Genomic DNA, 12552 nt, shown 5'->3' with positions numbered 1-12552 from the left:
GACAGACTTCACTTGATTAAGCATCACAACCCCCCTGTGATAGCACTGTAGGTTTTATTTTCCCTGGGTGAGAAAATGGAGGCACGAGAGATTAAATACCGTTCCCAAGATCACACAAGAAGTCACTGGGACTAGAACGCAGGAGACCTGGGGCCCAAGCCCAGTCACTAGCTAATACTCCCAAATTCAACGTGTTGCCCTAGACTCCTGTAAAGGATTTACACTGCACCCTACCTACTGTTTAATTCACTGGCAAGGTTTCTATAAACCTAGCAAAGTTCAACGCTAAAGAATCACAAGCCAGATCCTCAGCTGGTGGAAGTCAGCATGGCGCTAGTGAAGCCAATGGAGCTATGCTGATTTACACCAACTGAGGATGTGGTCCCACACAGGTGCCTAAAACAAATGTGGAGGCTGACAGCTCATGGCCCCCCATGTAATAACTTTGTGACCCCCTGAGGGGTCCCGACCCCCAGTTTGAGACCCCCTGTTTTAATACTACATTACAGATGTTAATTAAAATGTCACACCTTTTTATGGAATAATATTTCCCCACGAAAATCATTCACGTTGTTGACTAAAATGCGAGCAAACAGAATATCGCAGCAAGAATAGCATACTGGGAACCAGCTGAATTCATGCCAATAGCTTCCAAAATAGAAAAGTTCAAACTAGGCAGAATCCAGCTTCGCTGCAAAAGAGATGAGACTTTGGAGTCAGGGGGAATAAACGTTTATGAGCAAATGGATCTCCTGTAGTGGGACAATAACGCAACGAATTAGCTAGTGGTTCTTCTACTTCAACTGCCATCAGAGACAAATGATCAGGCCCATGGAACGTCGCTGAGACAGACCACAACCCCAGGATCAAGGTCCCCTGCTTTGAAAATAAATGTCCTGGCTTCTCTCTCTCTCTCTCTCTCTCTCTCTCAGGGTTTTTCTGTAGTGCCCATCGGCATAGTACAGGAGTGCTGAGCTGATAGATTTGATCTCCAGGTAGGGCGACCAGATGTCCTGATTTTATAGGGACAGTCCCGATTTTTGGGTCTTTTTCTTATATAGGCTCCTATTACCTCCCACCCCCCGTCCCAATTTTTAACATTTGCTGTCTGGTCACCCTATCTCCAGGCCAGTGCCTAGTGGGCTTTCATAGGGGGCCACATGGAAACCCTTGGGTGCCGGGTATAAGGACTGCCCCTGTATGTGCCCCGGGGGCCAAATTGTCCCAAAAGGGGGCGGGGTGCCTGGGGAGAGCAGGCTAAATAATCCTAAAGGTTCATCTTCCTAAATGCCGTACGCCCTGCTCAAGGCAGATGAAATGGCCCAGGTTGGCACACAGCAGTTTGCTCGTTGTCCTTCCCATGGGCTAGGAAGGCCTGCTTGTTTGTCGTCTTCATTTTCTTCAGCCTTCATTATTTCCCACAAGTGCCCTAGCCTGAGCACCTCTGACAGGAGCCCTTCTCTGCCGCTGCATTCGCTCAGCTTGCACTGTGCTGCCCCTTGTTGCACGGATAGCATCCGCCTCCATTCACACCGAGGAGCACCTCCCAGGCAGTAGCTGCCTACAGCTCAGCACGGCACCACACACACGTGGATTGCAGTACCGAGTATCTACAAGTCAGTACAGCACTTTGAATGTACACACACACACCACTTTGATTGTACACACATACACACACACACACACACACACACGGATTGCAGTACTATCTACAAGTCAACACACCACCTTGAATGTACACACACCCACACATCACTTTGGACATACACACACACACGGATTGCAGTACTATCTACAAGTCAGTACAGCACTTTGAATGTGTACACTCCCACACGCGCGTGCACCTCCCCCCCATCCCACTCAAACCGTTTTTACCAGACGTCCTGACCTCCACAAAAGGATAACAAATCTCTTGGAGATGAGGTGTCATTATTTTGAATTTAAAAATACACAATGTTGAGGCCTCTTGTGACCATTTCCCACCTCACCAGCTAACGTGACCGGTACATTTCAGTAAACAGGAAATGTTTTCCACACATCACATTTTCACTCCCGTTGACTTGAACGAAGAGGTCAGAAGACGAGTGCTCCACTTGTCTCCGTGTGAGCTGTTGCTGGGTGGGTGGCTGATATGCTCTCAACAATGGCTTGTGACCTGTTGCTATGAATAGGCAAGAAGATATGGGAAAGAGCTAGAGGCATCGCTGGAGCTGATAACTGAGCCTGCATTGGATCTTTCCCAAAACTCAGCGGGGTTGAGTTTGGTGACCTGGGGATCTTGAGACATGAGATTGCTCAGCACTTCACATCAGTGCTCAGCACCTTGCAGAACTGAATCCATGACTGCACGTTATAGAGCATTAGATCGACTCTGGATCTGAACTTCCCAGTGTGCGGGGTCGCCGATCTGAGGTTGTGCTGTCCTCCTAGCTCTGGTTAGTTAGAGTGCTTATTGCTTTCAGTGTATAATGCATCTGCCTTAGCCTGATCCAAAGGCCACTCCCATCAATGGAAGTCATTCCATGGACTTTGGAAAAGGCCCTAAATGCACTATTCAGTACAACAGGCACCACCCAATAGGCACCCAGGTACCATGGTGATGGGCGACACAGAAATGCTTCTGAAAACAGTGCTAACAATAATAATGAATTGTACACAATTTGAAATTACATATTGTTAAAAATATCAAATTAAAATGATGGTAGTAAAAATAACAATGAAAAGGCTTCCACTCAGGAAAATAAGTAAATATGGGAAATAAATATTCAACTGATTCAGCTAAGGTTAAGTTCATGTTTAAGTGCTTTGTTGAATAGGGATGGGATCACTTGTGTGCTTAAAGTTAAGCACATGCTAAAGTGTTTTGCTATCTCGAGACCTTAAAACACTTAAGTCTGCACATAACTTTAGACGTGTGGAGTTGCTGTGATTTCAATGAGCCTGTTCACAGGAGTAAATGCTGTGCTGAATGGGGATGTCCAGACATGCTGAAGTGTGTAACTGAGTCAGGGTGTAAATGAGCACAGGTATAAATAAAGATCTCACCCCTAGCAGCATAGAGAAACTGAGGTAGTGCAGCTGTAAAGACGTGTGCTGTGTTTTCAGACTATTTCCTTTCAGGTGGATTAGGTAAAATTAGCAAATTTCAAATATTTTACAAGGCATAGCACGTTTTTCAAAATGTGATTTATTTTAATCCAAATTGCAAATTTCAATATTTTTAAAAAGAGAAAAATACATGAATTTCTACCCCCCTCACCCAATCTTTGACAGGCTACAACTGGTTGAACCTTGAATTGTGGGGAATTTTGAAATCCTCACAAAATGTTGATGAAAATATTGGCGGGTTGGCCTGGGGACAATATTCCCATGTTCCGATGGGCTGTAATATTATGCATGCCAATATTTTCCTCTTCTGTTTCCCAGTGAATGTAGCGCGGATGCTGAGAGCCAGGTGGCAATCGCTAGGTAAATACTAAGGGAGGAAGGATGACCCATTAGGTTCAGTTCCCAGCTTGACTATAGACTTCCTGTGTGATCTGGGACAAGTCACTTATTCTAGCTCAGTTCCCCATCTGTAAAATGGGAGTAACATGTCTCTACCCCCCAAGGGGTATTGTGAGAATTACAAAAAAAAATCCTGTAATGATTGTGATGTATAATTCCATACTTAGACATGAATAGCTACAGTAATGAATGATATAATTAGATGTTAATCCAAATCCAGGCACAGCATAGACTGTGCAAGCTTCTCCCACCAGTGTGCCCTGAACTGAACCTAGAGAGCCATGTGAGAGCACTGGCTTCCAGCAAGCCACCAGCTGGGGACATGCATGCCCCCCCTTGGGAACTTGACTGAGACTCATTTTGTGTAGGCAGCCGGACACCCAGCAGATGCTACTGGCTTTCAGTCACTGCTGCCCTGGGATGAGTTCCAAGCGATGAAGCAGATAGGAAAGGCTCATTGTCTTCTGCCCGACGCAGTTGTAGCTTGGCCAGGATTTTCTGGCTCACCAGGTGTTGGGGGTTGGGTAGGTTTTCTTCACCCATCAGCCACTTGAGAGCCCGTGTGTTTAAATATCTCCAGTATATAAGCAGATTCAGTGCGGAGGGAGTGAAAGGGATGCTATGTTCCGGGAGGGGTTTAACACGTCTAGAAAGAGTCCTACTTGGTCTTGGCCCGAGTGCAGCCAGACCGTCCATGGAAAGCATCGGGGTGTGCTCCGGGATGGAGGGCGGGGGCGGGTCAGTTCCACTCAGCTGCCCAGCTCTCCCACCCAGCGCCAGCACCAATCCCAAAGCCGGGTGGCAGGGGACCTTGGTTTTTAGGCAGCGGCTCTGGGTTTAACACAGAGCCGGAGGGGCAGCCAGGTTCATTGCTAAAAGCTAAGATGTGCCAGTGTCTCTGAAAAGCTCCCCCCATCCATCTGCCCGGTCTGGGGGTGACCCTCAGCGTAGCTTGGGGAGCCCCAGAGAGGGGCTCTCCCTGCAGCCACTTGGGGCTGTCTGTGTTCTGTCAGTCTGCAGGTCCCAGCACCACACTGCTTGGAAGTGGCCTGGAGAAGCTCTTAGCCCCCCCTCGCTGTGAAGGGGGTGTCACGGGGGAGCCCACGAGGGCTGCTGGGTCTGCCTTGTCCCGAGGCCCTCTCCCTCTCTCGGCCCACTGTGAGCTGTCCGCTGTGTTTGTTCTGCTCTCTGAGCTCGTTATCAGTGAGCAACACACACAGGAAGTCCTGTCTGGGATTGTCCATTCCAGTCCTGATTTATACAGGAAGAAAAGCATAAAAAGCCTCCCTTCCACCTCTAAAGGGACCTCCTGCCTGCCTGCAGCACCAGTGACCAGCCACGCTGGGGAGGCACCGGAGAGAAGCAGATGCAGCCAGCTGGGGAGGAGAGGCCTTGGCCATGCAGCAGCGGCGGGCAAACAGCAGAGGAGGTGGCCGCTGGGTTGTGGAGAGTTGCTTGGAGCAGGAGAAGGTGGCCTGTTTCACATGGCCGCTGCAGAGGGACGCAGAGAGGAGGAGAGGACGTAGCAGGTACCGTATACCAGAATGGGCGTCGTGCCCAAGGGCTGCAGGGTGCTGGGGATGGGTAGGAAAGCCAGCGCATGAGGGTTAAAAGAGATGCCAATCGGAGCCTACATTATCCCAGTAGCAACAGGCCAGTTCCTGAGGTCTGTATCCAGTGGCTTCACTAGGACTTTGAACATCAGAGAAAGTGACTAAGAACCTCAGGGTCTGGCTCAATAAAGAACAATAAAAAATTATTCTTACAGCAAAGAGGGTTTTTTTAAAGCAATTATTGGCTTCGTTCGAGAAGAGCAGAGTGTGCTCACGTAGGGCCAACTCTGCTCTCCGTTACACTGGGGCAAATCCGGAGGAATTCCTTTGTCTTCAGTATTTCTGAGGGCAGAATCCAGCCCAAATTTTTAATTTCACTTCACCGCCACTCAGGCTGTTTGTCTTCAAAAGAAGAGCGGTGGAGGTCAAATATAAGCAGTTTAATTTATGTTCTGTCCATGTACAGGTCAAAGACTGGGGTTTAAGGCTGGGAGCAAACAGACGCAGTGGCAAGAACTATACAGCTAGTGCTCATTTGTTTCCATAAAGTTACTTTCTTTCACTTTCCCCACACCCCATACTGGTACCATGATTAAGAGGGCTATAGGTATTGTGTATGATACATGCATTTTGGTCCATAGCTATACAGTGCAAATATGCACCACTCTCTCCTCCCTTCACCCCCCAAGGGACAAAGCTTATTACTAATCAGATCCAGTTGTTTTCAATTGCCAATACTAAAAAAGTCATTAGGCAAAATACAGCGCTGAATGATCCCCAGGGGCTGGGAAGAGCCCAGAAATCTCAAATAGGGGCAGCATATCCTGGATATTTAGTGTGCTTCTATTTGCTGAGAATTATCTGATTCTGGCAAGCAAGAAGTCAAAGATCATCTGAAGTTACAGCTGTGTAGCTGGCTGATTTGCATCCTGTGGAGTTCTGTGTGCTGCTAAAGAGCTGTCTCATTTCACCCCAGAGGCTGCATTTCAGGGGTAGGTGATGTTATATCTCTACAGTGTGTGTATAGCCATATACTGCCCTTGATCCATGGCAGAACACAGTGTGGGTGGGCGGTCGGTCTGTGGTTTGGGGACAATATTTGTCCTTAGTTTGGAGGGTACTTTGGGTGTCAGTTACTGTAATACCCAAAACATGCCTGGCACTGGAGATAGAGGATATACAGAAGTATAATGCTAGGGAATGCTTTCTCCTTGGGTTTTTTTTCTAAGTGAAAAGACAATTTTGAGTATTTCTCTGCGGGGTGCAGCCATGGTGGTGGGATGAATTCAATAAGCAAAGAATAAAAGAACAAGGAATTGTAGGTGATGAGCTGATGGGCAAGCTTTTGACACTCTCTTCATCGGCCATGGGAAGCTGACTGCATGAGTCAGCAACACAGATATAGTGGCTGGACTCAGACCCTGTCTCCCATCATTAAATCTGGATCTACTGTGGATCCCAGCGGAATTAGCAGTGGGGTAAGAAAACAGTGACTGTACCCAGAGTGTGTATTTGTTTGACTTTTTAAACATTATTCCCTGTGATCCACAGTCTAATTCTGGGATCTCAAGTTGCACCCCTCAATAATATCTGAGGCTCAACTCCGGTGGGTTCCCCCCCAGCTAATGAAGAGAAATTGAATCTCAGAAGCTTGCTCATTTTGACAGATTTATTTTGCTGCAATTTGTAAATCTACTGCCCCTCCACAGAATCTATATTATAAAGAAATCTAAGTCTCAATCAATATACATGGGCGATGCGACAGTAAGTCAATTCGGAGCATAAGGGGGCAGGTTTAATGTCTGCCTTCAAAATAGACACAAAAGAACAAAAAAAGGGAATGCGGGGGTAGGGGGAGAGAACAGATGGCAGAAAAAACAAACTGGAGAAATTAAGATGTTCCCATATTCAATCTCTCTCTGCCCTCCTCTCCCACTACAATACCCGCCCTACAGTGATGGGAATCCCTGTATTCCTAGCTGATCTGCTTCTTGTAAAGCCGATAAGCTAGGAAAGCTCTACTTTGGTCCATTTAGCGCATGCTTATGTGCAATCACTTTTGAACCAGAAACAGCTTCTTAGAATCAAAGGATCATAAGAGCAAAATGATCTATTTTAAAACGATTTCTGCTTGAAGCAACTATTTGTTGGCAGAGGTGTGATTTAAGGACCAATTTAATCCATGCATGCAACTCAGATCGATTCCCACAATGGATTGAGGGCAATATATTTCCTTAGGGAGTAATTTTGCTGGGTGACTGTACAGGAAAAAACATGGGGGCTGATTTCTCTCCTGACTTACACCAATTTTAAACCAGCGTAATTCCACTGAAGTTAATGGAGTGACTCTTGATTGATCCAGGTGCAACAGAGACCCATGTTTTGTAAGTTTCTCTCTCTTGACTTTTATACAGTAACCATCACTGTCTCATCTAAATGTTGTGCAAATAATATGAGAGCATAAGTAATAATATATAATAAACCTGGCTAAATAATAAAAGATTTTAATGTTGCTCATACATTTGCTTTATGGTGGAGAAAATTAGACTTCAGTGAATTACTGCCATAGTATTTAATTATAAGAGGCCAGTCCTGAGGTCCTCACTGAGTGTTTGTCTTTACACCAGCAAAACATTTACCTATTTGCCTGATTAATGACTGTAGACTTTGGATCAGAGGTACCCCCAGCACTGGGTGATAGGTGAGCTGATAGACTAAAGGCTATGGGCCAGGTTCTTATCTCAATTTCACTTGCTTTAAGTTGCACTGACTTCAGTGGAGCTACTCTGGATTTACACCATGTAAATGAGATCAGAGTCTGATCCACAGCAGGTTCAATAGAGAACAGTATGGTGGGAATTCTTTTTTTCCTAGCAAACTTTGTGGAATAGGAGTTGCTCCTCTGTTTCCTTAATTTAAAAGACCCAAGCATTCCAATTGGAAAAGTTTTCCCTCAAAAAATAAAATTCTTGGTATCTTAAAAAAGAAGCATTAAAGAATCATTGTTACTTTAGCTATCTGTTCCTGGAGCTATGCTGCATGCAATCCCCCCACTGCAGTCCAGGAGAGGTCATTGTGTAGAACGACTACTGGGTCAGGTCTGATTTTGTAGCAAAATTATTGCAAATATGTTTTAAGAATTTGCATCTTTCTTTCTTTCTTTCTTTCTTGCCCATTACTGCCTCCCAGTTCAGGAAAGCACTTAAGCACATGTTTAAGTCCCATTGACTTTGCTGGGACTGGATGATCGGGGATGGATCATTTGATAAATTGCCCTGTTCTGTTCATTCCCTCTGAAGCATCTGGCAACAGCCACTGTTGGAAGACAGGATACCGGACTACATGGACCATCGGTCTGACTCCAGTATGGCAGTTCTTATTCTCTTATGTACAAGCCTTCCTGAATAGGAATAGTTTCCTGAATCGAGGCCTTGGTGCTGAGTCTCCTATAGTCATTCATATCCATTTTTCATATATGCAGGGTACCATTTTCTTTCAGAGCCACAACTCCCCTGTACTCCTCCCTCAGGGCCCTACTGCAGCATTTGCTGCACACCAAAACTCTGATGTCACTGGGAACCAGGTGTGCAAGGAATCCAGGATCACATCTTTGTCCCACAGTCAGCCTTCAGTGCCTAGGATCTCATGTCTGCCTTACATAAACCCACTGACATCACCAGAGCTGTGCGCCTACCATGTCTGCAGCATATGCTATAAGAATCTGCACTGCAGGTGACATGAGGGTGAGGATGTGAGAGAAGAATTTTACCCTTAAAATTTAACCTGGCTTTTAATTTAGAACTGAGCCTGTAAAGCATTTTGGAGTGTGTAATAATTTACATTTTCGTCTGTGGGGAAAGCAGCGTTGCTGTTACAAGACTCTGCATTGGCAGATAGATTTCAACTTTTTTACAAATAAGAAGTGATTATGCAGGAACGTTTCTTTCTTGGTCTTGAGACAAACAATAATATTAGACGTAGCAGGAGTCCATTTTTAAGGCCTGGCAGGGTGCACTGTGGGTGAACCATCCAGAATATCAGTTTAGGGATGGTATCAAATCCAGATAGACTTAAACTGAAGAACTAAAAGACCTGAACGTTCTTTTCAGAAATCCTATAGCATTAGCATTAACAGAGCAATAGGACAGATCTCCAGTGGTGTAAATTATCACAGCGTCATTTAAATTATGGGAGTGATCCCAATTTACACCAATTGAGGATTTGTGCCCAGATACTCAGCGGTATTTAAATAACTTTGAAGATCTGGGCGTTGGCCCAGTGAAATGAATATTATAGTCCCAGGCACTGAATGCTTCCCTACACACAGGGGATCAAATAGACTTTTATCAGTTTATCCTCAGTCCTTACCTAGGTGACACTGATGTCAGTGAGAGTTTGCCTGAATAAAGATTTGTTCTAGAAAAAGGAGCCAAAATTCAAACATTTTAGCAACTAAAATAATTGCAAAATTATAAATTGCTGCAATGCACGTCAGAAATAATTAAGCAATAAAATAACAGAGAGCTTGAATTATGGTGTATTTATTCTTTCCTAGTGTGTTGTTGTTAGAGGTGAAGCTAAAAGCTGTGTGTCGTGAATGCAGTTAGGAGTGAATTAATCCACCTGCAGTCACACATTGGTATCTGAGTATGATTTTACGCTTCCGTTACATAACTAAGGAATGAGCCTGCAAAACTGAGCATCTGCCACTCATTGACTTGAAGCTGAGGGTGCTTGGAACCTTACAGAATTGGGCCCCAAATTTTCCAGTCAAATGTTTCACCTTAAATTCACATGTAGTTTGGCAAAGGGTGGTGTAGTGTAGTGGGTGCAGCACAGGCCGGGACACCAGCAATTCCTGAATTCTATGCCTAGCTCTGACACTAACTCTTTCTGTGGTCTTTGGTGAGTCACATAACTGCTCTGCCTCCCTTTCCCCATCAGTAGAGTGGGGATAATATCGCTGACCTCCCGCCAAGGGATGAGATGAGGATTCATTGTGCAGTGTTGATAGAGCATTATACGCACTAGGAATTCAAAGAGAACTGAACTACTTGTCCATGGAGTTGTGTTTCTGTATTTGTTGGCAGATTTAGAACACGTGGCTGAAAGTGCTGAGTATGGTATAACATTGCTCGAGGCTGAGTATTAGGGATGGGATCACACTCGGTTTGGGGCTGGCATAGCATACTCCTAGGGGTGCAGCACTGCGAATGGCATACCCCGCTGCCTGGGGAAGCGATTGTGAAATAAGCTAGGGGGTGCTCTTATTCCACTCAGGGAGCCTTTTTGCTTCCAAAGTGGATTAAGCTAAACTGCCCAAAGGCATTGCAGAATAAGAGCATCCACATGGAGCTCTAGTGTAGAGTAGCTAATCCAGGATATTCCTCCCCGGGAGGAGTGCTTGGGATGGGATAACACACGGCTTGGGGCTGTGTCCTGATGGTTTAAAACTGGGATCTTCAGATGAGCCGAAGGAAGGTGGATGTTCAAAGCCCATCAGAATTCACTGGGAATTAAGCAGCTAATTCAGCCTCATGCATTGCTTTGGAATGAATATTGGATACACACAACATATTGCTTGGGGGATGAGTACCAGCTCTGAGTTAGATGGTCCCACCTGACGTCCTTTAGAAACATGTTCATTTTCCTGCCTATTTTATAACTGCACTTTGGAATAATCTAAAGTCACACAGGCCCTGATTTTCCTCTTGTGCCAGATTTAAATCAGTGGAACTCCACTGACTTTGAGGGGGATACTCCCAATTTATACCAGTGTAAAGGATCATGCTCATGCAAACCCCACAGTGAAAATTTGTCCTCCTGGACTTGTGTTGCACAGGAAAAAAATGTACCATCCGAAGGATGGACGCTGTCCTACAATAGCGCCAGTCACTTCTTCCCATCCATTCCCCACCAACATATGCTTGTATTTTTGTAGTGTGGTTTCATTATAAATATTTGCTAAAAGTGTGCATTGAGATTGGGCCTGATCCTGTACTCCTGCTGCCTCACCCAAATAGTCCGGAGGGAGAGTTGGGTGCAAAAGGAAGCCGAAGGCAGGCCCAGAATGATCAAGATCTGAATCAAGGAAATCATATGTCAGGAGAATGGCAGTGCATAACCGTGGTTTTATTTGTTCCAACAGTAAGAAATCATGGTGCCGTTTAAAGGAAGCATCCTCCGTTCATGACAAATGACTGATTTCAACAGATCAGGTGAGTGGCACAGCAGTGAAATGAAATCCAACACCTTTATGGACAAGCTTTTCACTTGGCTAATAGAAATATACTCGGAAGCAGAGTTCCATAGCGGGCACTGTTCTTTTCCCCCAGGCACTAGGGCTGCAATAATAGACTGTGCATTAAGATTATTACTGTCCCTGTGAGGCTCTTGGGAAGGGCTGTCCGTGCTTTGAGTTTATGAGATTAAATGAGTTTCAATAATTCCCCAGGGGTAGATGGATCCAGACGGAGGAATAAAACAATTCCTGTTTCGTGCTTACGTAATGCAAGATGCTACACAAAGGGGAACTGCCTTTTCAATCAGAGCCAATAACCTTTTCCTTTGATGGGTTTGGTTATCATCTCTGACTCTAGGGATCCGGACTCCTTGCACGTGCTCACTCCATCTCATCACACGCACGGCATCTCATTCTCCACTCCCCTGCTCCCTGTCATTTACACCCAGGGCAAAGGGGGGATAACGTGCTATCAAGACACAACGGCAGGGCGAGTGCCTCGGCTGATGGAGCTCGGGCGCTAGCTGAGGATCTGGCTCGTTGTGTTTCACGCTCACTTTGCACGGGTGTAAATGAATGCACAGCAGTGGAGAATCAGCCCCAGTGCATCATGACCTTGCGTTGGGGCTGTAGCACCAACCTTCAGCTGATGTGACTATGGACAGGGGGCAGCTGGGCTTAAATCAGCAGCTGCACAACTCCCAGACAGAGGCGCCAGCGATTTCTGAGCTGCTGTTGTCTATCTGCTAACTATTTCCCCTACATGTGCTAAAAACAACCAAACAACCCAAGCTAGAGGGTAACAAATATTCCCATATGGCCCATACCCTGACCTTCCTTCACACACCAACTCCTGCTGACTTTGGGGCAAGTTCTGTGCACGGCCAGGTGACAGGAGACTGTGCTAAGTTGTTTTAGGAACAATAGCGCTACTTTGCTCTAATTCCTTTACGAGGGAAGATGGAGACAAAGGAAATCCCAGTTTGCACAAAGGGACTGAACCATTTTCTTTGATAGTTGGCCAAGGCTTCTAACAAAGTACCATGCAAGCCGAGGAAGTCTGTGGGCAGCTGGACCATTGGGCTTGATGTGTTCCTTGTAGTGAAACTGGGTTAGAGGAAATGAAAACGCATCAGGGACACATTTGGGCCCTAGCATTTACGCTTTCATCTTACTCTGCTGTGTGATGTAATGTGTAAGGAGCCGATCCTGCGAATGGCTGAGCACCATTATCTTTGCTAGAACTGGGCC

General features: G+C 45.7%; 1 protein-coding gene across 1 annotated transcript in view; it reads left to right on the top strand.

Moving 5' to 3' along the window:
• Positions 1 to 4773: 4773 nt before the first annotated feature.
• Positions 4774 to 12552, top strand: part of EGFL7 (EGF like domain multiple 7) — a 30202-nt gene continuing 22423 nt past the window's right edge. The window contains exons 1-2 of the mRNA XM_044993055.1: positions 4774 to 5036; positions 11209 to 11278. The gene's annotated coding sequence lies outside the window, so the exon portion shown is untranslated. The remainder of the gene's footprint in view (positions 5037 to 11208; positions 11279 to 12552) is intronic.

Source organism: Mauremys mutica, chromosome 18 (assembly GCF_020497125.1).
Source record: "Mauremys mutica isolate MM-2020 ecotype Southern chromosome 18, ASM2049712v1, whole genome shotgun sequence".
NCBI lineage: Eukaryota > Metazoa > Chordata > Testudines > Geoemydidae > Mauremys > Mauremys mutica.
Note: the sequence above shows the minus strand (reverse complement) of the source record. Positions and strands in the feature narration are given on the sequence as shown.